The sequence below is a fragment of the Nyctereutes procyonoides genome, unplaced genomic scaffold, assembly GCF_905146905.1.
Source record: "Nyctereutes procyonoides isolate TBG_1078 unplaced genomic scaffold, NYPRO_anot_genome, whole genome shotgun sequence".
Lineage (NCBI taxonomy): Eukaryota > Metazoa > Chordata > Mammalia > Carnivora > Canidae > Nyctereutes > Nyctereutes procyonoides.
Genome location: NW_026575021.1, coordinates 6263313 through 6288611, shown reverse-complemented (window position 1 = coordinate 6288611; position 25299 = coordinate 6263313). Strand labels below are relative to the sequence as shown.

The 25299-nt window shown below is 43.7% G+C and overlaps 1 long non-coding RNA gene across 1 annotated transcript; it reads right to left on the bottom strand.

The window, feature by feature from the left end:
• Positions 1 to 3088: 3088 nt before the first annotated feature.
• On the bottom strand, positions 3089 to 16448 carry LOC129520558 (uncharacterized). Its single transcript, XR_008666630.1, has 4 exons — positions 16324 to 16448; positions 4748 to 4936; positions 4123 to 4416; positions 3089 to 3215 (listed from the first exon to the last, which is right to left on the bottom strand). It is a non-coding gene; the product is annotated as an uncharacterized LOC129520558 (long non-coding RNA).
• Between the last annotated feature and the right edge of the window lie 8851 nt (positions 16449 to 25299).

Sequence of the window (25299 nt, the reverse complement as noted above, 5' to 3'; positions counted from 1 at the left end):
AGCAAGGACCTGAAAAACCTGCAGTGTGGGCAGCAGGGAAACCACTGAACATGTGCCCAGGTTACATCTCTCCTGGTTATTCGGGTTTGATATGCAGGTGGTGACTTCTGAGTTTCATGGAACTTTCTCAGCACCCCCTTCTTGTCCCTGATCTCTTTCTTCACCAAGTAAGAGGCTTCCCCAAGACTACATGAGAGGTGCCGCTGGGAGGAAGGAAGAAACAAAGGACCCTGGACCCTTGTGCCAAGTTCCTTATTTTGAATGGGTTTCCAGTTAGATGTAGCCTCATTTTAAACCATAGGCTTGGTGAGGTTGATTTCACAGCTCTGCGGGCTGGATGCCAAGCTAAGAGCCTGGACAGTTGCCCAATCAATGAAAAGTTGTGGTTCTTTTTTTTTTTTTTTTTTTCAGGCACAGAACGTACAAACAAAGAACAGTTAGAGAGGAGGTTTAGGCTAGGATGATACAATTTTAGGTCCCCTTCAAAAAAGATGTTTTCATTTCTTTCTTCTGCGTCTATACTTGCGTCTCGACTTCCCCTCCCCTTCCTTTGTTAATGAAATTCCTATCTAAGAGTTGAAAGATTCCCCACGAGAGCTCAAATAAAAAGCCAGTGTGTGAGCAAGCCTGTGGGAAGATGTTCTCCAAGTGTGAGTGTGTTCAGTGGGTCATGTGACTGTCAGTGGAAATGTGTCTGAGGGTGAGGGTATGTGTGTGGGTGTGGGGACCTGGTCAGTGGCTGTTTATCTGTTTTTTTATGGCTAGATATGGCAATTCATAGTCAATAGCAGCATGCTAAACACATTAGGTGGTATGATTTTGAGAGAATGAAGGAAGGGAGATAGGGCTTGGTGAGATCATTTATGGGCCTATCTGTGGGGATTTGCCGGGTCCACAGCACAGGCTGGTAAGTGCCACCCAGATTTACACAGCCTATATTCTTCACTTCACTGGACAAAGAAAGAGCCCACTTGATTCTCTCGGGAACAGCAGCCATATGTGAAAGAAGAACAGCAATCGCTAAGAATATTCCTTTCTCTCTTGGAAAAGGGGGTAATGGTTATAAAACATGTGTGGGAGAATAGGGGCCTGGCCTATCCTAACCCTGGTTACCAGAAGAATTCTTTTGTTGCCTAATTCATTGCCTAACTTTTGACTGTTCTATGGCCAAATCTGGATTCTGACCCCCCAGATTTCTTGAATGCAGGGTCTATGTCTTGTTCACTTTTTGACACCGACAGAGCCTGGCACAAATGCTTCTACCAATGACAATGATGATGATGATGATGACATCTGGGTTTACACTCAGGACTGATTTGAATCAATATTTTAAAAGTTGTTTCAGAATGTTTTTGGTTGTCCTTGTTTGTTTATCATCTGTCTTCTAGAATGTGATTTCCATGACCTCAATGCCCTTGCCAGTTTCTCCCACCCTCGTAACCCCAACACCCAGCACAGTGTCTGGCGCATGGCAGGTGCTCAACAGATATGTGCTGTCTGCTTAGTTTCTAAATTCCTTTGACGAATGTGTGACCCAACAGACCAAACGTCTGGAATCAGTAACGTCACCTTGGTTCACACATGTTTCTTTTGCTCTTGTATAATGTGTTGGCTGTAAGCGATTCCTCATTATCCGGTGTATCATGGAGATGAAACTAAACGTGGCAGAGACCATAGGGCAGTTTGACATCACTTAAGAACTCTGTAGGTATGTGGTTTCAGGTTGCTCGGTGATGCAATGAGGTTACCAAGAAGCCAGGCATTTTCTGCGTTCTATTTTGCAGTCTTCAGTGTGGTGGCATTGCCTTTTTTCATGGTGCCGAGGTTGTTGCGGTAGCTTGGTATAACCTATCCTTAAATGAAAAAAAGCAAAGACAGGTGGGGAGGGAAATAGGCTTTCTCTTAGGTCCCTCTTTGTTTGTTAGACACGTCTTTCCAGAAGCCATTAGCAGACTTCCAGTTATGTCCCCTTGCTGAGAACTGGGTCAAATGGCCACCACACTGGCTGAACCCATCATCTGCAGAGAGGAAATGAATCGGGCTGACTGTGGTTCCTTTTATGGGCCCCAGAGAAGGATCTACCTTTCCCAGACAAATTTCCCTGATATCTGCACAAAATCAGGATTCAGTTAACAGGGCAGAAGTAGAAAAGTGCTACCAATAATTCTACCAATCTAGGGAATCCTTTAAAGTCTGATAACCTAGGGGCACCTGGGTGGCTCAGTCCATTAAGTGGCCAACTCCTGGTTTGGGCTGAGGTCATGACCTCAGGGTCCTGGAATAGAGCCACCCAAGTCCGGCTCCATGCTCAGCAGGGAGTGTGCTTGGGATTCCCTCTGCCCCCCTCGCGCCTCCCCCCACTCGCACACACACACTCAATCTCCCAAATAAATACATAAATCAAAGTCTATAACCTAAACCCCTTTACAGCTTGAGTGCCAGTCCAGGCCATGACAATTGTGCTTCACTCTGTCAGCTCTCTGTTGCATGCACTTTTTTTTTTTTAATGAAAAAAGCTTACTTCAACTCGCAGCAAAATTAAAACTATTTCAACAACCCACAAATAAGGGAAATAGCTGGCTACAGTGAAATTCTTTTTTTGTCTGCAGGTTTAGATGATAAGTCTGTATCACTACTGATTTTCTGCATATCCAAGGAATAGCATATAATCTTGCAGCCTCTTCTCCTATGTCAGTTGGGATTGATGATGCTGTTATTTCTCAGAAACATCAAATCTAATACTGCAACTAAAAACACAAAAAGGTTGCCAAATAGCCTATAAGGGTTTCAGATTCATTTTCCTGCTCCTCCTCTTGTCTATTATATTTCAGTGGAGTCCCATATTCCCATGTTTGCATCTGGGAGCTCCAGCTACTGCTTCAGATGTGAAAACTGAAAACATGGTTGACATAGTAATTCTCACCTGGTTTTTATTTTCTCCTGGTGATTAGCAAACTTCAAATTAACACACAGATCGATAATTTTGTTTTCCTTTTCTTTGCTGTTCTAGACCTTTTCCTTGTGGTCGACTTGAGGAACTCTTCGTTGTCACAGATCAAGAGAGTTAGGATGAAGGATGTCGTCAAAAGAACATGTCTGGGAGATGGTCGGTGACTCAGTAAATGTTTGCTGAGTGACTGGAAGAATGGTGGAAAGCAAAGTCTGGTCTTCTGCATGCAGGCTTGGATTCAAGTCCCATCTCCACCACTTCCCATCTGTGTGAGCCAGGACAAGTTATACAACTTCTCTCAGACTCAGTTTCCATATCTATAAAATAGGTTTGCCACAAGGACTAGAGATAATATATGTAAGCTGCTTAGCATAATGCCTGGAACATAGTATATGCTCAATAAATGGTAGTTACACTAATAGCTACGACAAGAAGCCCATTTTTCCTTAGTCATCTTTGTGAAGCCCACACATGGTGGGCACAAAATAGTGACCCTAAAGCTCCGGATGCTAGAGCAAACAGGAGTGTTAGCTACATAGAAGGCAGTGATATCTGGACGGTGGGTAGCAGCTATTCTTTTCCGGCTCAAAGCCAGAGATCACCAAAGTGCAGAGGGCCACTTCATGAGTGAGGAGCATGCAATGGTGGCGGGAGAGAGAAGCCGTTCCCTAGGGAACAGAAAACTCTCAAAGACATTTAAGACAATTGATCACGAGAGATACAAACCTCCCCAGGGCCAAAATCTGACTTGAACAGAAGCAAATTAGGAAGAAGAGTTACCAGAGTGTAGAAGCATACTTGCTGAGAGCTCTGCCCCCAAGGTGTAAACCTGCAGAGAGACCAAGAATCTCATCCCATGTGCAGATGGTGTGGAAACACTGTCTCCCAGGGCGCCCTGCCTAGGCCCAGCCTGGCTGGAGGGAAAACAGCGCAGGAAGTAGCAAAGTTCCACAATGACAGGGAACCTGGACCAGAAAAGGATGGCAGCTAACCTAGGCTGGAGATGTTTCCCTTGGCTGCTCCTGCCAGAGGGCTTCACGAGGTCCCTGGTGAGGAGGGACTGAGTTCTAACAGAACCACACTCTATAGTTTGTTGTGAGCCGGTAGTGATTAGGTCATTCTTTCAGTGAACTGCAGGTGTTTCTTTCCAAGTGTAGATTCCGTCATCTTACCTAATCCACCTGTTGTCCTTGAGGAGTCCTGAGTCCATGGATGATGAGGAGTCAGGATGCTGTGGCCCAGCCACAGTGCCCACTGCAGAAGAGGCCTGGGAGGGCTGTTCCAACTGGTGTGGTCCGTGTTGCCTTTACTCTTTGACTTAAAAGTCATAGTTTCCTCTCATTCCCTTTTGTTTCAGCCAGAGTCTAATGAATGGGGAGGTCACAAGCATCATTTTCCCCAGAAACCCCTTCATGCTCTTGGTCAGAGGAAGGGGAAGGCCCTTGGTAATGGGGAGCATCACGCATCTGTGGAAAGAGAGAGGGAGAGGGGGCCTCTGTCTTCACCCACGAATGTCCCCAGATGTACCCACTCCTTGCCCTCAGCATTAGGATTCACTGCTGCCAGCAGGAGCTGCAGGGTGACATTCTCAAGGGGGGGTGGACCTTCACCTAAGAGGCGGCTCTTCCATGAGTGACAGGAGGGTGTCACCATTTGGGGCCACCTCAGCCTGATTGTTATCCCCTAACACACAGGGTGAGGAAAGAGAGTCCCCACACCCATGACTGTTCAGGGATGCACCCTGTGCTTTTAGAAAGCAGTGGGTGGGGAGCTAGGGTAAAGAAAAAGAAAACTTACTTGACTGGGCGTCAAACTCAGGCACAGTCCATGCTATCAATCACCACACAGCATGACCTTGGTGGCCACTTCTCAGGGTGACTCACTGGAGCCCCAGGCAGGCGAGGAAGAGCAGGTCCGGCCTCCTCCCCATGAGTACACCCACCCCAAGCTCTATTTAAGATATTTGCCTTCTGTGAGTGATTTTACCTGGAAACAGAGATGAAGAAGAAAGGAAAAAGGGGAGATAACAAAAACATAAAGTTGAAGACAAACCAAACAACAAAAATGCATATCTGATACAGTGGTGAAAAAGTTAGAAATACTTTGGGCTAAAATTGTGGATCTGCTGAAGGGAGAGAAAAGTTTTGGTTAGCAGCTACAGACCTTCTCCTTCCAGCCCCCTCCTCTCCACCTCAGAGGTGGCAGGGTGGATTCAGCATGTGACTCCAGAAGCTCCCATCCCCTCTTCATGCCTCAGCCCCTGCCTGTGTGAGGAGGGAGTTGAACAAGATGACCCCTCTGAGGTCCTTTCTGTTTTAATCTTCTACCCTCCAAGGGGAGAGAGGCAGGGGCTACTGGGTGAACAGGAGGGAACCCCAGTGGCCATAAGGGAGGATGGCTCCTTCCACTTAGGGCTTAGAGAAATGAGAGGAAGCATCAGTGGACAGGTACAATGTGCACGACTATTGTGACATGAAAGCACTCCACTTACTACTGTTGGTAGGGATCCACTCCCCGAGACTCCATAGTCCTCCTCCTCAACAACCTGGGCCTCCCCAAACCTCTTGGGATCCAGTAATTAAAGGGTAACACCTGGCTCTGTGTGCATAGGTACGTGTGTGTTTGTGCTTGGGTGTAGCAGAGGGAGCAACCAGAACTCAGCTCCAGCTATGATACTCCAAGCATGTGTTTGGTCAGTGCCTGACTTTTCACTGCAGTCTAGAGAGACATCTTAAAAGAGAGAACCCTGACGTGGGGGAGATTAGGGAGATGGGTTGGGCGGGGTAGGTGAGGGAAGGAGGGAGAGAGGAACTATATCTGTTTCAGCCCTGAAAAAAATGTCTAATGTTCTTAATTTCTGCTTTTGGCAAAAATATGCTTTCGTCTGATTTTGTTAACTAATTCAGTGCAATTCTGCTCTGCACATTTCAGCAAAAACCTCCTTCTTCCATGGCCTTCCCTGTGGTTTCTGTAATGAGGCCCTGGCAGGGCAGTGGGCAGTGATTTAAGGTCTCTTGTAAAATGGCTTCTGATGTGGTGAATTACATAAATGGTGGTGTACAGTCTTGCGTCTGACTTTCACCTCTCTGGAGAGGCAGTTCCTGGACAGGTCTTTCCAGTGGGTTCTGAGTGACCTGCAAGAGGGCCTGGTGTCCTGAGTTGATTTCCCAAAGGTGACACTGATGAGAGAGCAAAAGGCAAGCTGAGGGCAAAGCATAAGCTAACACCCCACTCCCTGCTCTCAGGAGGGATGCTTGTGATATTCCTCAGGCACTCCTGGCTGCCCAAGAACAAAGGAATAGGAAAAATGAGAGGTCAACTGATAGAGATCATAGTCACACAGGATATGAGTCTCCATCAGTTTCCAATAGTCTTAATGATTTATGAGAAAAAAAATAAAAGCAGTCAGACCTCCAGAAACCTAAAGACTCCATTTCCTGGGGCCCTAACCCAACCCTCCCCTCCAGAGGATAGAAAACCATATATAATCAGTCACTTCTCACAACCCCAGTGCAGCTCTTTCTGCCCATGGGTTCTGTCCCTCTGTTATAATAAAACCACCTTTTAGCATGAAGACATCTCAAGAATCCTTTCTTGACTGTTTGCTCCTGAACCCCAATATTTCACATCAACACCACTGACTTTGTTCTCTGACTCAAAGGGAAATGACCTCTGTATTTTTCGTGGTGCTGCCAGTAATTGCCCAAGGCCAAATCTCAGGCTGAAGAGAATTTAGGGTGGTACCGGGATTCAGAGAGAAGGCTCTGGAGACAGTGTGGACCTGGCTCAGATCTATGGTGACCAACTTTCCTGGTTTTCCCAGAACTGTCCTGGTTTAGCACTGGAAATCTCATATCCTAGAAAACCCCCCAGTCCTGGGCAAAATGGGATGGATGGTCAACCTGTCCTAGTCTTCTCACATCAGTGCCAGTAATTTAACCTTCTTTTTTTTTTTTTAAGATTTATTTATTTATTTGAAGGGGGAGGGGAAGAGGGAGAGAAAGCCTTAAAAAAAAGAAAAGGATTTTATTTATTTATTTATTTATTTATTTATTTATTTATTTGAGAGAGACAGAGCACAAGCAGGGGGAGGGGGAGAGGGAGATGGAGAAGCAGACCCCTCACTGAGCTGGGAGCCCAATCCTGGGACCCTGAGATCATGACCTGAGCCAGGGGCAGACGCATATCGACTGAGCCACTAAGGTGCCCCAGGGAAAGAGAGTCTTAAGCAGACTCAGCGCTGAGCTCAACACAGGGCTGGATCTCCTGACCCTGAGATCACCGTCAGAACCAAAATCAAGAGTTAGATGCTTGACTGTGCCACCCAGGTGCCCCAGGAATTTAACCTCTTTGTGCCTTAATTTCATCATATGTGAAATGAAGATAATGATCACTGCCTCATGTGATAGATATTTGAGGAGTAGGGATGATATCCACCCAAAAATTGTTCAAGAAGAAAAGAGAGGATTAGGTGACAAAAGTATTGTCTTTCTGCCTCTGTTTCAGGGAGAAGAGATCTCCTCTCCTCCCTGTGTTTTGACCTTTCCAAGTGTAGGTATGAGCATGACGCTTGAGGTTTCTGGAACAATCCAGAAAGCCTTGCAGGCCCTGGTTTATGCAGAAGGCTGGATTACCGTCTCTCCCAGCCCTGTGATTATCTGATTAAGTGTAAATGGCAGAAGCAGCTGCCTGCTTGCAGAAGTCACTTTTAGCAGCTACCACTCAGGAGTCACAAATAAGGGATTATGAAGCCTTTTCTTTTCAGCTTCCTTGTTGCCCCCTCAGTTATTGTGTGCAGAAATTCTTAACTAATAGCCATGTTCCGAGTGACTATTCCCCAGTAACTACTGTTTCGGGATTGAAAAGGGAAAAGAAGTTAATGTTTTCAAAAGATTCCCTTGCAAGGCATTTTGCAGCCCAAGGGTGAATTTCACAGGCGTCTTAATCCCTGGCAGTAGGGACCGAGGGCTGTCTTGGAGACCAGAAGCAGCAAGCAAGAACTCTGATAACAAAAGAGAGGCAAGGGAATTATTTATTCAAATGTCCTGATAGAAAAAGGCTTTAATCAAAGACACCATAGAAAACAAGCTGCAAGCTGATAGGGAGTATTTGGAACATGAAGGTGTCAAAGGGATCCAGGCTTTTTCTGAACAGAAGGAAATGACTGGGGAAAATGTTCCTTCTGTGTTGAGCAGAGCTATGTCAGCACTAATGACACGAGGAGGGCTCTTATTAGGAAGATGCCAAGGGTTGGAGATGATTGAAAGCGCAACCATCTTTACTATCCCCACCCGCCCAGCCCCACCACAAATGAAGTCAGAAACATTAGAATTAGTGCCAGATTCTGAGTGAAAAATAGAAGTTTGCAGAAGCTGGGAAATTCAACATGCAAGACCCTGGCACTAGTGATAGCGAACTCGGCCAAAGCAGTTGATGGCACAATTTTGCATAATTAGGTCACATTTAAGAGGAGAAGAAGAAAAAGGACTTTCCAATCAGGAATTTACTAATTTATATAAACTTTAGTGTGATCGATGGTTTCAAATCCAATGGTGCCTCCTTCATATTTACATTCTAAATTAATGAGTGTTAGGATGACAAGGATGGCAATATTGCTGGCTTTTGGTGGCACACAAAACTACCCACCAGGCTCTGGGGAAACCTGCAAAGTAGATGTTTCCAGGTTACCAAGTTATCTTTTCTCCTGTGTTTCCCACCCCTTTCTAAAGAAAATTCAATTCTGAACCAATTAATTCAAGAGTCAGGAAATTTGATTATCTGAATAATGTGTTAAGTCATGACCATTAACTATTACTGCATGATAAATCACTCCAAAGCTTAAACTAACCACAATCATTTTATTATCCCTTTCAGTTTTTGTGGTCGGACTGCAGGGGCGGTTGGGGTGGGGCGGCGGTAGATTTTGGTCTGGCGCCCCTCATATGGTTGTAGTTAGATAGTAGCTGAAGCAAGAACAGCAGAGGAGCTGGAGAAACTGCAGTCTTACTGGGTATCTCCCTCACGTAGCCTCAAGGCCTCTCCATGCAGTCTCTCCATAATGCTGGTTGAGCTTCCTCACAACATGGCAGTCAAGTGCTCCAGTGCAAGTAATTCAGCTCCCAAGACAGAAGCATCAACTTTTAGGACACGACCTTAGAAGTCATGTAACATCACTCCTACTACATTCTCACATTGGTTGCAAGTGAGTCACAAACCCACCAAACCTAAGGGGGAATTAGTAGAGAATTCTTCATTCTTACTGGAGAAATGGCAAGGTTCCAGAAGAGCAGTGTGGGATGGGAGATATTGTGGCCATCTTTGGAAAATGCAGTATGCTGTAAGATCTGAATGACTGATGATTATACCCTTCAAAAGAAATGTTTATGACGGGATGAGCACTGTTATGCTATATGTTGGCAAATCGAACTTCGATAAAAAATATACAAAAATAAAAATAAATAAATGTTTATATTTTAAGAAAATAACATTAACCCAATAAATCTCTCAATTAGTGAACTATGTACTTAAGAACCTAGTGTTAACTACCTTCAACCCCTTCTTCTCCACATTACCTCTGATTCATTAGGGTCATACGGTGGGGTGTAATGTGCTGTGTTAGTTTGCTGGGGCTGCCATAACAAAGTACCACAAACTGAGGGGCTTATACAACAGAAATTCATTGTCTCCCAGTTCTGGAGGTTAGAAGTCTCAGATAACAGTCGATTCTTCCTGGAGGCTGTAGGAGAACAACTGGCCCATGCCTCTCCCTTAGCTTCTGGCAGTTTGCTAGGATTCTTTGTTGTCTCTTGTCTTGTAGAAGCATCGCCCCCATCTCTGCCTTCATCTTCACATGGCGTTCTCCCCAGTGCATGTAGCTCTGTCCAAATTTCCCCTTCTTATAAGGACACCAGTCCTCCTGGATTAGCTCCCCAACACACTCCCCTGTGACATCATCTTAACTAATTATATCAGCAATGACCTTATTTCCAAATAATGTTACATGATGAGGTATTGGGGTTAGGACTTCAAAATGTGAATTTAGTGTGGGGGTTGGGGGCAATTCAACCTGCAACATGTCTCTTATTTGCTGAAGGCAGGAGCTTCTTTTTTTTTAATTTTTATTTATTTATGATAGTCACAGAGAGAGAGAGAGAGAGAGAGGCAGAGACATAGGCAGAGGGAGAAGCAGGCTCCATGCACCGGGAGCCCGACGTGGGATTCGATCCTGGGTCTCTCCAGGATCGCGCCCTGGGCCAAAGGCAGGCGTTAAACCGCTGCGCCACCCAGGGATCCCTAGGAGCTTCTTCTTCTTCTTTTTTTTTTTTTCTAGGAGCTTCTTTTGATAGGGTTTTTAAGAGTACGAATGGGAGAGTAGAACCCAACTGCAAGTAACATTTTCAAAGTTTATATCTTCTTTCCATGGCCCTTGACATTCTCTCCTATCTCCTTAACAGTTTCAAATTTTAAGAAAAGGTTTTCATTAAAGCTATTAATGCCATTAGAGGATTTTAGGATTAAAGGTGTTTTTTTCTTGAAATGTCATTAAATAAATAAATAAAAACTTTTAAATATCATTATCAGATGTTGGTTATGGAGTCTCCTTCCTTCCCAAATTCTCTATAATCCTAAAAGCATTAGTTATGTGACTTCAAATTGCATAGGACTTTTCAAGATTTTGTCCTCCGTGGATCCTGGGCCTCACCTATGCAGCAACTTAGTTCATTTAAGGAGGTTCAAAGAACAATTTATTGACTTGGGAATTTGAGATTGTTCTCTCTTAATATTGTGCAGACAGTTGAAAATGTATTTCCTTTGGATGTTTAAAGCAAAAAGAAAGAAGGAGAGGCGCATCCCACTGCCTCATTAGGGAAGCCACATGTCTTTGGCTTTCCTAACCTAGCACTTATCTTGTATTTGATGTTTTCAAAATACTGTCTAATCGTTAAATAGCCAGTTCCCACTACATCTTTGTGAGATGTGAGGATTCTTGCCATTTTTAGTAAAGGAATTTGAAGCAAAAATCACCAAGGTGACCCGTGCAAGGCTACGGTAAAACAAATCAGGACTTGACCCACGTGTCTGCCATTTCACGAACTAAAACTTTGTTTTATGTAAACCAGGGGCAGATTCTCATGACCTCATCCCTTTCTCCTCTTCCAAGAAGCCAAATTCCCACTTTCCTCTTTGCTCTGCTATCATTGGAGGAGCAGCAGGTGAGGCAGGATTTAGCAGATGCCCAGCAAACAAGGACAATGCTTAGCAGATAGGCCCGCTCTTAGTGCTTGGAAAACCCCCTGGGGAGTCTCAGAAATCACAAGGAGAACCTCTGGGATATGAAACCCTAGGCAGCAGGTGGGCATCCCAATTAAATCTCTTCTGTACCCACTGGGTGGTGAGATCTGGGAAAATCAGGACATATATCGATACTAAAAATGGTCTGGAAGTTGTTACTTCCAGTCTTAGAAAACTGTAATCTTCTCGATCAGGGACTCTACTGGAAACAAGTCCTCTGAAATTCTTTGGTGGTCTAGTCTGAAGCCAACAAACAAGAATAGCAAACTTTAGGGTCTTTCCTAAATTCTAGGAAGGTCCTGCCAGACAGAATCCAGACATCTTATGTGGCTGCCTCCCCAGGAAGACTGGTAGCCACCATAATGCTCTCTAGTGTTTGTAGAGTTCTTGGTTTTTCTTCTGATGAGAGAAGTTTGCATATCATTGGCTGGTCCTATACTTGGAATGAAGGAAAATTAGTGGCATGCAAATTATCTTATTTAAGATAATTCGAGACTCCACCCAGACCAGCATTTTACTTTTAGCCAGGCCATTAAAGTAAAAAGCAAATGCAAATCACAAGCTCCTCTGCAGAGGTACCAAGCATACCCTTCCCCACATTTTTTCTTCAGTCATTCACTTTAAAGCTGTGATTGCCTCTTTTCTTGGAAGAAGTATAACTAGTAAGGTATGTCTTGCTTAGATTAAAGGATATTCAGTGGAATAGCATATGATGTAGAGTTCTTTCTAAGCAAGAATAGAAGTTGAGGCTCCTCATCTTCATATCAAAATACCATGCTGGTCCTGCACACCTGAATTCTAAGCACAGGGATCTAAGCATTTAGGTCAATTTTCATAATCAACACTAGGAAACTCATTCCATTTCTCAGTTCATCTTAGTTTAGGTTTTCAGGTATAAAACTTTTACATTCACAATATTTATTATTTATACATATTTTAATGAATTTATTTTTAAAGAGTTTTTTTTTTTTTACTACAAGGTACCTTAAATCTTTTTTTGAAGATAATGTAAACATGGTATCAATAATAAATAAAACACATAATATTAAACACTGGGAATTTCCTTAAAAATCATTGTGCTTTGTCCATAGGTTGACTAGAGAACACTGGTAAAAGATAACCAGTTCTGGTATTTTGCTGGGACACACTCATACCGCCATACTGGAAGTTAAGCTACTGAAATCTCTATAAATTGTTTAAAGCCACTGCCCCCTGAGAACCTACCACAGGCACTGAACTCTGTACCTCCCCTGGGACCTCTCCCTCATTCACCTTCTCCAAGATCCAGCATCCAAAGGGGCCCTAAGAGACCAACTCCAAGCTATGACCAGTAGCCATTCTCTCATATTGGTAATCTAGCCGTTTTTGCTATGTATTTTAATAGTCCTCTTAGAGGGAATGTTTTTGAGACTCTTGCATCCCTTTAATACAAACAATAGCTTTGCACTAAGTGTTTGCAAACAATGCTCTTTAAAAAAAAAGACTTTATTTATTTATTCATGAGAGACACACAGAGAGAGGCAGAGACATCTCTCCAGGGAGACTGATGCAGGACTCGATCCCAGGACCCCGGGATCACGACTTGAGCCAAAGGCAGACACTCAACCACTGAGCCCCCCAGGTGCCCCATAAACAATACTTTTTTAAGGGAAGGGTGGTGGTGAAAAATAAAATATTCTGAAGCTGGATTGCTTGGGTTCAAGCCCTGGTTCAGCCTCATATAGTCCCTGTGACCTTAGTGGGTTCTGTATCTTCTCCATACCACATACCTAGAGTTAGAGGTAATAATGGTACCTCCTCATAGGATTGTTGTGAGGAATGAACAGTGAATGTAAGTCAAGCAGTTAGAACAGTGCCCATAGTAAGCTCAACACATTAGCCGTTATTACTGAGTATCTACCATGTGTCAAGCACAATACTAAATGCTTTCTATTGTCTTATCCCCCCAACACCCCATCAAGTAGGTATTGTCATCCCAATTTTATTTTTATTTATTTATTTATTTTATTTATTTATGATAGTCACAGAGAGAGAGAGAGAGAGAGAGAGAGAGAGAGAGAGAGGCAGAGACACAGGCAGAGGGAGAAGCAGGCTCCATGCACCGGGAGCCCGACGTGGGATTCGATCCCGGGTCTCCAGGATCACGCCCTGGGCTGAAGGCAGGCGCTAAACCGCTGTGCCACCCAGGGATCCCTGTCATCCCAATTTTAAAAAGAACTGAATCTCAGAGAAATTAAGAAATGTACCTAAGCTTACCATACTGATGCTGGATAGAGCAAATTTAAATTCCTATCTCTTTTAACCCAAAGTCTATGCTTTCCCCCCTCTGACTTAGAGTCTTCCTTGGTGGAAGTAACACTTGGCAGCAAAGAAGAAAGAGAATACGGCCATCTGGTCCAGGTACCTTTGGTAAACGCTAAGTACGTGAAGTTGCTCAGTGGATACAGAGACCTTGCAGAGGATGGATGACAAATGGAGTTCCCCTCTGACTAGAAGAGTCAGAACTTCCACTAACAAGTGTTCTCCCATCACTCCAGCTTGGCAGGCAACCCTGATCCCTCCTGCTCCCTCGCTCCCAGACCTAGTCACCAAGCCCCTCAATTCTGCACCAGTAGTGTCTCTCACATCCCTGCCATTCCATTCATGCCTTGTGCTAACACTCCATTTCAAGTTCTCATTACCTCATGTCTAGATCATTTCAAAAGCCTCTTAACAGGAGTCCCAGGCTCCATGTCTCTAAGTCACCCCTCCCACAATCACCACATTATCCCTAAAGAGACTGCTTCTATCACAATTTCACCATTCAAACCCTGCCCCTGCCGCCACGCACATTCCCTGTGACTACCCAATAATGTCCACTGACTGTAGTTCAGCTATTTAGAATGACCTTCAAATTCCTTCTTAATCTAATTCCACTCTTCATTTCCAAATGCTCTCTCAGGATTCCTCTGTAAGAATCCTATGATTTAGCCAAGATTGTTTCCTTGTTATCCCTTAATCATGCTATTTCCGTTCCCACCTCCAAGCCTTCTCCACTCCCATTTCTCATGCCTGGCATGCCCTCCTCCACTCTTCTAAATCCTGTATGTCCTTCATAACCCAACCTGGCTACTCTCTCTGCTGTGACAACTTCCATGGCCACTCCAGGAAAGTGGAACTTCTCTATCTGACTTATAGCCCTCATTGACTCCTAGACCCCACTAACTTATATTATAAATTTGCTCTTTGTTTGTACATGCTCTATTTTCCCAGGTACCTTGTAACTGTCTTATAGCCAGGGTAGTGAAGGAGATGGGTGGTGGAAGGGTTTTGGTAAGGAGATGGTGGTATAGCCTGGTGGTTAGGTCTTTGGGCTCAAAAATCAGACAGGCTGAGTTTGAATCATAGCTCTGCACTAACTACCTAATTTGGCAATCTTTATCAAGATAGCTAATCTCTTAGTGTTCCCATCTATAAAACTAGGACAATGACTGTCCCTTCCTCATAGAGCTGTTGTGAAGATTAAATGAGCTGATAGGCAGAGAGCCCTTTTCCAGGACCTAGACGTAGATAAAGTCAATTAATATTATTTATTATTTCATTATCAAACCAAAAGAATGAGTTTATAATGTGCTAGACATCAAATAAATTACCTTAATTTGTATGACAACCCTATAAGGTAATAGATCATGCTTTAGCTATGCCTTAGCTCTGGAGCCTTCTTACCAGCCCTGAATCAGAACTTTTCCATGAGAGAAAAATGCATCCCAGTCACATTTTAGCCATATTTAATGTCCCTGTTGCACCTGCTGCGCTTAATTCTGACAGGCACGATTCTTATCACTCTGGTGCTGGAAATAGCAGCACTTCTCTCTGGTGACCATTAGGAACTTCATTTCTAGTATTTAAAAAGTTCTATTAGGAGGAAATGATCCAATTTCATTTAATACATTGGCCAGCTTTCTCTTCAGAGTGAGCAGGGGGATATGAGATTGAAGAATAAAGAGAGAGACAGAGAAACAGATACAGATTCTTTCTAAAAAGTCAGGGAAGAGGCAGAATAGGGCTAAATTCAGACACCCTAGGCTGCCACCACCATAACCCCTTGGGGATGGTGGGGCAGTTGTGGTTTCACAGTTGGCACAGTCTCTTCAGAGACTCACATGATGTTTCGGCTGGGCAGATCTTAAGTCCAGGTCAGAGACATGTCTGGTCAGAAACATGTTTGGAGCCAGCTTGGGGTTTTTTTTGGTTATGATTAGCAATGAGAGGGTCAGGGACCCAACCATTGTGTTAACCAGAGCAGTACCAAGCGACAAATAAATGGTGTTCTTTCCTTTTTATCTTTTTCTTTTGTGCCTTCCGGGAAGATTAAACAAAACAACAACACAAACAAACCCAACTCACTTTTTACTTTCAAGCACACCCTGTTCCCTCACAAGGGAAAAAGAAGCCCACAGAGCAACATTTATTCATAAAGTCTCTATTCAGCTCTCCTTGCTTGTTTTTGGCTCAGGGTTTAGCTAACTGGTTCCCACAGAGCCCAGACCAGCAGGGGAGGTGAGGTTCAGAGTAGAGAACAGTAAAGAGACCTGCTCTTCCCAAATGCAACAGAAAACCACAATATTTCTGGATGAGTGGTGTGAGCACAGCAGTGACTTCTTTCCTCTATTTCCCCCTTTGGATTCGAGCCTGCCTACCTCAGGGCTGGCCAGGCTCACCCACCCGTTCCTGCCTGCGCACATCCTCTTTCTGAAAGGCGCTACCTTGGGTCGGGGAATTGAATGGGCTCTTCGAGTGGCTTTCATGGTAGAGTGATTCCTTATCTTAGAAGGAGACGAGTGAGCCATCCTTCTAGCTGCTAAGGAAGAAAAGTTTGGAATCATCTCTGATCCTCTCTTTCTCCCATCCTACTTCCAGTCCACTAGCATATCCTGTCAGGTCCACATTCAAAATTCCTTCAGTATCTATATCAGCATCTATCCCAATAACAATCTAAATTACAAAAGTGAGTCTATCTATACCTGTATGTGGTTCCACAAGAGAAACAGAGCCAGTTGGAGAGGCGTATTCAGAGATCCGTTGCAAGGAGTCCAGCTTACCTAATTGTGGGGCTAGTTAGGAGAATCTGAAGGCCATAGGGTGGGCCTTCTGGAAAGGCAAGCAGGAATGTCCAGGCATCAGAGGAAGCTGCTGTCCACCGGCAGATTTGGTTCCTCCTCGGGGAACCTTCAGTTCTGCTCAGAAAGCTCTTTACTGATTGAATCAGGCCCCTGAATCTAGGATAAGTTTGCTGACTTAGAGTCAACCCACCAGGGACATTAATCACATCTACGAAATATCTTCACAGCAACACCGGGATTGGTGTTTGATTGAGTAACTGCTGACTGTAGGCTAGCCAAGTTGACCCATAAAACCTGCCATCACATTGGCAAAGCCACCGTATTTCTCCTCTGAATTACTGCTGCTTCAGCATCTTTATGAGTTTCCCTGTTCCTGCTCTGATCCTCTGTGCCCCTCCCCACCCCCCAACTGTTTTCAACCGAGCAGCTGGAGGGATCATTGCTCCATTGCTCAAAGCCCTCGTAGTGGGCACAATGATGGTTCTTCAAAGATGTCCACATCCTAATCCCCAGAACCTGTGAGTATGTTATCTTGTGTGGCAGGAGGGGTTTAGCAGGTGTGCTTAGTGTATGGGTGGGAGGATGGTCCCCGATTGCCAGGTGGGCCCAATCTACTAACATGGATCTTTAAAAATGGAAGAGGGAAGCAGAAGGTGAGGAGAGATTTGTTGTGTGGACTTGACCTCTCACGACTGGCTTTGAAATGCAGGAAGGGGTCACAAGCCCACAATGAGGAACACGGGACCTCAGTCGTACAACTGCATGGAACTGAATTCCGCTAGCAAACCCAGTGAGCGAGGAAACAGATTCTTCCCCAGAGCTCCCAGGGTAAGGAATGCAGCCCTGCCAATGGTTTGATTTTATCTTGGTGAGACTGTTTGGGGCTTCTGATCTATAGAACTGTAAGATACAAATTTATGGTTTTTAAGCCACTAGATTTGTGGTAATTTGTTTGGCAGCAACTTCCCATCCCACTCAGGTGTAAAAGCCAAGTTCCTCAGAATCCCCACCTCCCCTTCTCTCTGACATCATTTCCTACTACTCTCCCCCAGGGTTCCCCTCACCCCTTCTATCAACTCCAGGGCCTGGACCAGAGTGCAGCTCATGAAGCACCAGCCTTGAAATTAAAAAAAAAAAATCAGTAATCAAGATAAATAACATTTTATTTTTTTTTTAAGATTTATTTACTTATTCATTCAGAGACAGAGAGAGAGAAGCAGGCTCCATGCCGGGAGCCCGTGGGACTCAATCCCGGGTCTCCAGGATCACACCCCGGGCCGCAGGAGGCGCTAAACCGCTGTGCCACCAGGGCTGCCCAAGATAAATAACATTTTAATGAGATATCAAAACTAATGCAAAAAAAAAAAAATCCATGGTACACAAAATCTAAAAATTTGGACAAAAGGCAGGATCCGATCCTGAGTTTGTACAGCTCATCTCCCACTAATGCCAGTTCTGATCTTTGTTGCTCTCAAGCTCCCCACCCTTTTCCATTTGCTTTTGCCCCAAATATCTTCAAGTCTTTCTGCCTCACCTGCTTCAGGCTATGCTCAAATATCCCTTTCTTAGGAGCCTTCTCTGACCCTCTATTTAAAGTAGCAGTGTCTCTCTCATCAGCACTCCCTGGCCCTTCCCTTGCTTTATATTTCCCCCAACATGTTACACATATAATATTCTATTTTGTTTATTTACTACTGTAGGGGAGGTAAAATTTCTCCTCTATCCTCCTAGAGTTTCTGGTTGGGACTGTCTTAACAGAGTAGGAGGAGAAGAACATACAACATTCATTTTAATAAATGTTTGCATGTACCTAGGAGTCTTCACAGGAAAATAAAGACCCAAAGAAGTATCTAGACCCAAGTGCTTATATACTAAGTTGAAAAAAAGAATGGCAATTGTGGAAAAGTAACTAAAATATATGGGGAGACTAGAAGATAAGAGTTATTGTATACAAATTTCCCTCGACCTCAGCTCCCCATCTTTCTTGATAAAAATGTTCTTTTCCTCTTGATATTAAGAGGACAGCTTTCATGTCAGGAGTTTCATCTCTCCTTTTCAGGAAGAAAAGGAAAGGTCAGAGTGCTTTCCTTGTACCTGTTGTTTTTACAAGTGATTTAAGCTCAAAATAATATGCCAAAGCAGCCTATTTTGAGGTGGCATGTTCTGAACCCCTTTATTACTTATTGTTCACTGCTGTTTCATCAAGGCCTAAGAGATACACGGTAGGCCCTGAATCAGGTAGGAATGAAGGAGGGAGAGAGGGAGAGAGAGAGAGAGAAAGTGTGGAAAGTGTCAACGGTGGAACAGGATGTGTATGTACATTCAAGTAAGAACTTTCTCATTGGTTCCTTGAAGCCTAAAATCCCTGAAGAACTGCCATAAATTTCAGTCTTTGTGTTTAAGGAAACATTGATTTATAAGAAGGGTTATTTTTTCCTCTCCCAAAGGGGAAAGCCATCAAGAGCCTGTATGTTCTATTAGATTAATTAGCAGATTTGAATTAGCTGTGTACTTTCTTTTCTAGGACATTAGCTAAATTCTGTTTCCACTGAAATTCTGGGAAATGTTTGAATTCCATGTAGTTTGTCCAAAAGCCTTTGAGATAGTCTCTGAAAGCTATATTTAAAAATCCCTAGAGATTTTATTCTTGTCTAGTTTACCCTCAACACTTAAAAATTTAATGTTGAAGATCCCTGTTCTCTGTCTTTTTTAATGGATTCTAATAAATCTATTGTCAAAGATTAATGATAACTTGCATCATAAGTTGACTTTTATGCCACAGTAACAAAGAACATTGTAATAAATTTATTAAAAAGTTGATTAGGTTGGAAGATAGACCCAAGTTTCACCACCGTTCATTAACTGACTAGCACCCATGAGAATCAGGAGTTGGCTGGAACATACGATCTGGGATTTAATCAGAGTGAGGTTACAGTTGGTGATACATGCTGAGTTATGAGGATTGTGGGCTAAGATGGCTAATGTGGGTATTTGTAGGACAATTAAGCTGAGAAAGTGGGTTTAGAAGAGAGGTACAGGAAGAGGCAAAGAAGGGGAGGTGGGGAGTAGAGGGGACAGAAAGCTCAGACAAACCAGAAATAACAGACCCCATTCCTTATGGCTCTTCCAGTTCCCATCCTCGAGTCTTTGACTCCTGTCCATGAACTCCCATGGACTCTCCCCAAATCCTTCCTTGAGCTAAGTTGAGGGACTCTTTGTTCCTTGTACTTGGAAGAGCTGACTGGACTGTGTATTCTTGAGGATGGCCATTGAAAAAGCAAAAATTTCCTTGAGCACATTTAGGAAACCACAGGCAGATTTGTGCAGTCTTTTCCACTGGAATTAAAGAGTGGGTTTTGATGGTTTTTAGTGTATGAAAGAAAAATTAGTTTCAACCAACTGTAGTATCTTGGACTTGATCCTGGAACAGAAAAAGGATCTTGGTGAGAAAACTGGTGAAATATGAATAAAGTCTGGAGTTTGGTTAATAATCATAGTAATAGTTATTTCTTAAATTTGATATGTACCATGGTTATGAAAGATTAAGGCAACCTGAGTGAAGAGTATAGAGAACCTGTACTATCTTTTGCAGCTTTCCTGTAGGTCCAAACTTATTCCAAAATAAAAAGTATATTGAAAAAAAATAACTTTCAGGGGCACCTGGGTGGCTCAGTGGTTGAGCATCCGCCTTTGGCTCAGGTTGTGATCCTGGGGTCCTGGGATGGCGTCCTGCATTAGGCTCCCCATGGGGAGCCTGCTTCTCCTTCTGCCTGTGTCTCTGCCTCTCTCTCTTTCTGTCTTTCTGTCTCTCATGTACAAATAAATAAAATCTTAAACAAAAAAAAAAAGAAAAAATGGCTTTCAGGGACACCTGGATGGGTCAGTTGGTTGTGTCTAACTCTTGATTTCAGCTTATGCCATGATTTTAGGGTCTTGATATCGAGCTTTGCATTGGGTTCTGCAGTAGGTGGAAAGCCTGCTTAGGATTCCTTTCACCCCCTGACCCCAGTCTCCCCATGCTCCCTCTCCAAAAATAAAAGACCCAAATATCTTTCAATTCCTAGAGAGAGAAGAAAGTAGAATGATGGAATGGTAATAGCCACTATAACAGGGATCAGGAAAACTAGTGTCAAACCTAGAGAAGCTTGGTTTAAGTCCCTGCTTGGCTTCTTCCTAGCTGTGCAGCCTTAGCCAAGACACTTCACCTCTCTGATCTTCAGCTCCCTCATAAATTCATAGCATAGTTGGAGAAGCAAACAATGATGTGGTGGTGGTGATGTAGGCAGGAGAGAGAACCAGGGTGGTGATGTAGGCAGGAGAGGGAACCAGGATGGTGATGTAGGCAGGAGAGGGAGCTGGTCTAGTCTGGACACGTGGACTGCATGTGAATGAGGGCAGCCACTTGGCTTGTGGTACTTACTTTCTGTACTTTGTCACATAAGGAGAAAAGATCACTGTCATCCATGCCACGATTATAGCCTCTTTAGAGATGCATGTTATGTATGTAGAAAATTCCATATCACTGTGTTCACACATTTCATGGGTCACCTTTCAGGTAATATTATGTCACTGGCATTTTTAGTGTCTGTAATTGTCCTCATAAATATTTTTTTTAATTTTTTTTAATTTATTTATGATAGAGAGAGAGAGAGAGAGGCAGAGACATAGGCAGAGGGAGAAGCAGGCTCCATGCACCGGGAGCCCGACGTGGGATTCGATCCTGGGTCTCCAGGATCGCGCCCTGGGCCGAAGGCAGGCGCCAATCCGCTGCGCCACCCAGGGATCCCCTCATAAATATTTTAATTGCAAATTAAAACACATACATGTTTATGCCTCCAGTACATATAATGTTTTGTATATAAATGTATTTGTATATAAAACATATATACATACAAAACATACTATGGCAAATATGCTGCTTTGGCATATATAATATATGCCAATATAATATACTGGTCAGGACGGAGGCTACAGAGTCAGGCTCTGGGTATGAATCCTAACTCTACCACTTACTGTGTGATGCCCCGTGTCTCATTTTTCTCACGCAGGGAAAAGATAGAACATGCTTCAAAAGACAATGGAGATAGACTGATGTAATTTATGCAAATAGCGGAGTGTGATGTCTGACCACAAAGACTCAATAAAATATTGCCTTTTATTATAACTATATTTTTACAGTTTGTAATAACGTAAACATTACAGAAATGTAAAAAATTCCCATAATTCCACCCACACCACCCAAGATCTTCACTACAACTGTTTGGTGCCTATTTCTGCCTTCCCCCTTCCCATTTGGGGCCTTTGTCTTTTTCTAGTCCATTTGTGTAGACTCCTGTGTTAAAAATAGTAGACCTTGGGCAGCTCCAGTGGCCCAGTGGTTTAGCACCACCTTCAGCCCGGGGTGTGATCTTGGAGACCAGGGATTGAGTCCCGCATCAGGTTCCCTGCATGGAGCCTGTTTCTCCCTCTGTCTGTGTCTCTGCCTCTCTCTCTCTCTCTCTCTCTCTGTCTGCCATGAATAAATAAATAAAATCTTAAAAAAAAAGTAGACCTTTGTCTTTAGATTTGTTGATTATTTCCCCTAATCTATTGCTTATTTTTTTGTGTTGATTATTGGCTTGGAGGTTGCATGGAGGTTTGATAAATGTCATTTCATAGCCTATGTGACTGAGATTTCTGTCCATTCCCAGCCTGATTTCCTCTTCTTGAAGTTCAGAGGGATGTAGATAGTATGAAGCCCTTGAGGGCTGCATTTGGGTGCCCAGTGTTTCCTGCCCATGATGGTGGCACCTTCTGAGATGTCCTTGTTCCTATCTGGTCTTCAGTTCTGTGTCCATGCAGATCCTAGCCTTGAGGCTCTTCAGGCCCACTATCTGCCAGTGTATGACTGGGACCCTCCTGGCCATATCATTGATCCTGTACTCATCTGGCAGATGTTTGGGCCCATGGGAAACTCTGAGGCCAACTTGGGCCTTCTCAGCCTATATAAGCCACACACCATTTCTCCTCTACTCTCCTGTACTAGGCCAAGCTTCTGGAACTCTAGGGTTATGTTCAGGTTTCTTCCCTTCTTCAGTTTACAGGTACATCTTCCCAGGAGGTAGCTAGGCCCTTTTGGAACAACCTTTTTAGGTAGATGAATACTTGTATGCAGGAAGCTGGTGGGGGTGGGGAGCCTTTCTGAACAACAGCTGTGATGGAGCAAAGAGACGCTCGAACTGGGGTACAGGTGCAGCTGAGGCCTCTACCAGTTCCTAAGGGGGCTCTGAAGCTGGACGGCCCCTCAGAGTCCTCCTAAAGTGAAGCTAGTAGGCTAGACCTGTGTTCTTCCACATAGAAGAAATGTTCTTATTAGTTGTCTCTAGAGAGAGGGTATAATCTTGGGCTAGGCAGCCTCTTGCATGCCCTGGGGAGACACTCAGGTGAGATGTCAAGACTCCTGGAAGCTGGAGGGGATGAGTGTTCAGCCCTGAAGGGGGCATGTGAGTAGCGGCCATAACACGCCCCACACACACACGGTGGCTCACTGGCCTTTGAGCTTTCTTTGTTCCTCTGGCCCCTCTCTCCTCTGACTCATCAGACTATAGAATCATTAGTCTAGAAGGATAGCCTGGCTTTTTAAAATATTCTTCCCAATTTATTGTGCTTGCCCTGAGGCCTGGGATTTTGAAATTCCAAAACCAAAAAATGAGTGTCCTTTGTTATTCACATTCTGCTGTGTCATAGTTTCCCTGAGACAACAGAACAAAAACCCTGGCTGTGAAAGAGTGACAGGAAATCCCAGGACAAAGTTCAATATATTACCCCGGCCACATTCGGAAAACAATACACAATTTGTATTTAAGGCTTACGTGATGCAAACGACCCAAAATGGTGTCCCACAGGTTCTTCTTACTTGCACCGAGGGAAGAGAGAGGGATTCTTAAAAAGGCACCAAAGCACACCTTGCTAGTGAAAAAATAACAGAATCTCCAGGGGGTGGCATGAGAAGAGATTGGTAAAATCTTTATGTTAGCCAAAAAGAGCATAGATTTATTTATAAATTTGAGAACATTGTGAAAGAGAGATCTTTTTAGAGTCTGGAAGAGATGAGATCCAGAGAACAAAATATTTCTTGACAGAAAGAAATCTCTTCCATTTGAACTATGGGGGGAAAAAGGGAGTGAAAGGTATATTGGGGGAACAGCAGGACACCATGCAGTCTCCCTCAAATGGTGTCTTTTCACAAAGAAGCTGGAGGCAAGGTCATTCGATGCAAGCAAAGGAGGAAGTGCTCTCATGGAATAAATTTTGACAAGAGAACCTTGAAATAGCTCCAGAGGAGCAAAAGAAAGCCCTTCCCAGGGACATAGGGAAGGAAGTGTCACTAGGCAGAGCAAGAGCCCCACAGAAATAGGCATTACTCACCAAGGTTGGGAGTTTTTCTCTAGTAGCACTGAACAGCACAGGTGTGGGTTCAGATAAGGAAGGGTGATGACTGATAAGTTGATTTTTTTTTTACTTAAAATTTTTTAAAAATTGAGATATAATTGGCATATATTAGTTTCAAATGTACAACATAATGATTCTAGGGGTGCCTGAGTGGCCCAGTTGGCTCAGCATCTGACTCTTGATTTCAGGTCGTGATCTCAGGGTCATGAGATTGAGCCCTTGATTGGGTTCTACACTAGGTATGGAGCCTGCTTAAGATTCTCTCTCTCCCTCTCCCCCTCCTCCACCTCAAAAAACAAACAAACAAACAAACAAAAAAACCAACCCTATTCTATAATTGTATATGTTGCCAAAATATTTTTTACTTTTAATTGAAGTGTAATACTTGGGAAAGGATGCATGCATCATGTATAGCTTGATGAATCCACTTACTGAAGGTACCTGTGTACCCAGCATCCCTGAACCCCCTATATTAGTTTTCTAGGGCTACTTCAACAGAAAAACCATAAACAGGGTGGCTTTATTTATTTTTTTAAAGATTTATATTATTTATTTATTTATTTATTTATTTATTTATTTATGATAGACATAGGGAGGCAGAGACACAGGAGGAGGGAGAAGCAGGCTCCATGCCGGGAGCCCAACGTGGGACTCGATCCCGGTTCTCCAGGATCACGCCCTGGGCCAAAGGCAGGCACTCAACTGCTGAGCCACCCAGGGATCCCCTAACAGGGTGGCTTTAAACAACAGAAACTTATTCTCTCAGTTTGGAGGCTAAAAGTCTAAAATCAGGGTATCTACTCTAGAGAGGAGAATCCTTCTTTGGCTCTTCTTGGCTTCTGGTAGTTCCTAGAATTCCTTGGGGCTTGGCTTGTAGCTGCTTCACTCTTTGCCTCCATCTTCACATGGACGTCTTCCCTCTGTGTATGTCTGTGCCTCTATGCCTCCCCACCTTCACGTGGCCTTCTTGTAGGGCACCATCTTTGAGGTTAGAACCCATCCTCACCTGGTAGGAGTTTAATTACATATGCAGAGACCCCATTTCCAAATAAGGACATTTCTGAGGTTCTGGTGAGGTTTTGAATTTGAGGACACTATTCAATCTAGTATATCTTCTTTGTGTCTCTTTCCGGTCACTAGACCCACGTTTGTTTTGATTTGTCGTGGGTTTTTGCCATGGGGTATGACAAAAGGCAAGTGGAGGAAGAAAGTTGAAAGTGTGAGCAAAGAATTGTGGAAGTGGTGAAGCATGAGCTCTAAGTTAGGTTAAGAAGGAAGGAAAGACAAGATGAACAGGTAGACACAGATAGAAAGAAGTGAAGGGGTCAGGGTTAAAGGTTTGATAAAATTGAGGAAATAGGCCTACTGGGATACCTAAAGAAGACACATAGAAGGATAGGAGATTAGACCAAGTGAATGGCCATTTGAGTTTGTTTTTGTTGTAGATGGTTCCATTGAACTACCTATTCCAGAATGATTAGTATCCTGTTTTAGTCACTCTAACTTTAAAATAGTTTTACTCTT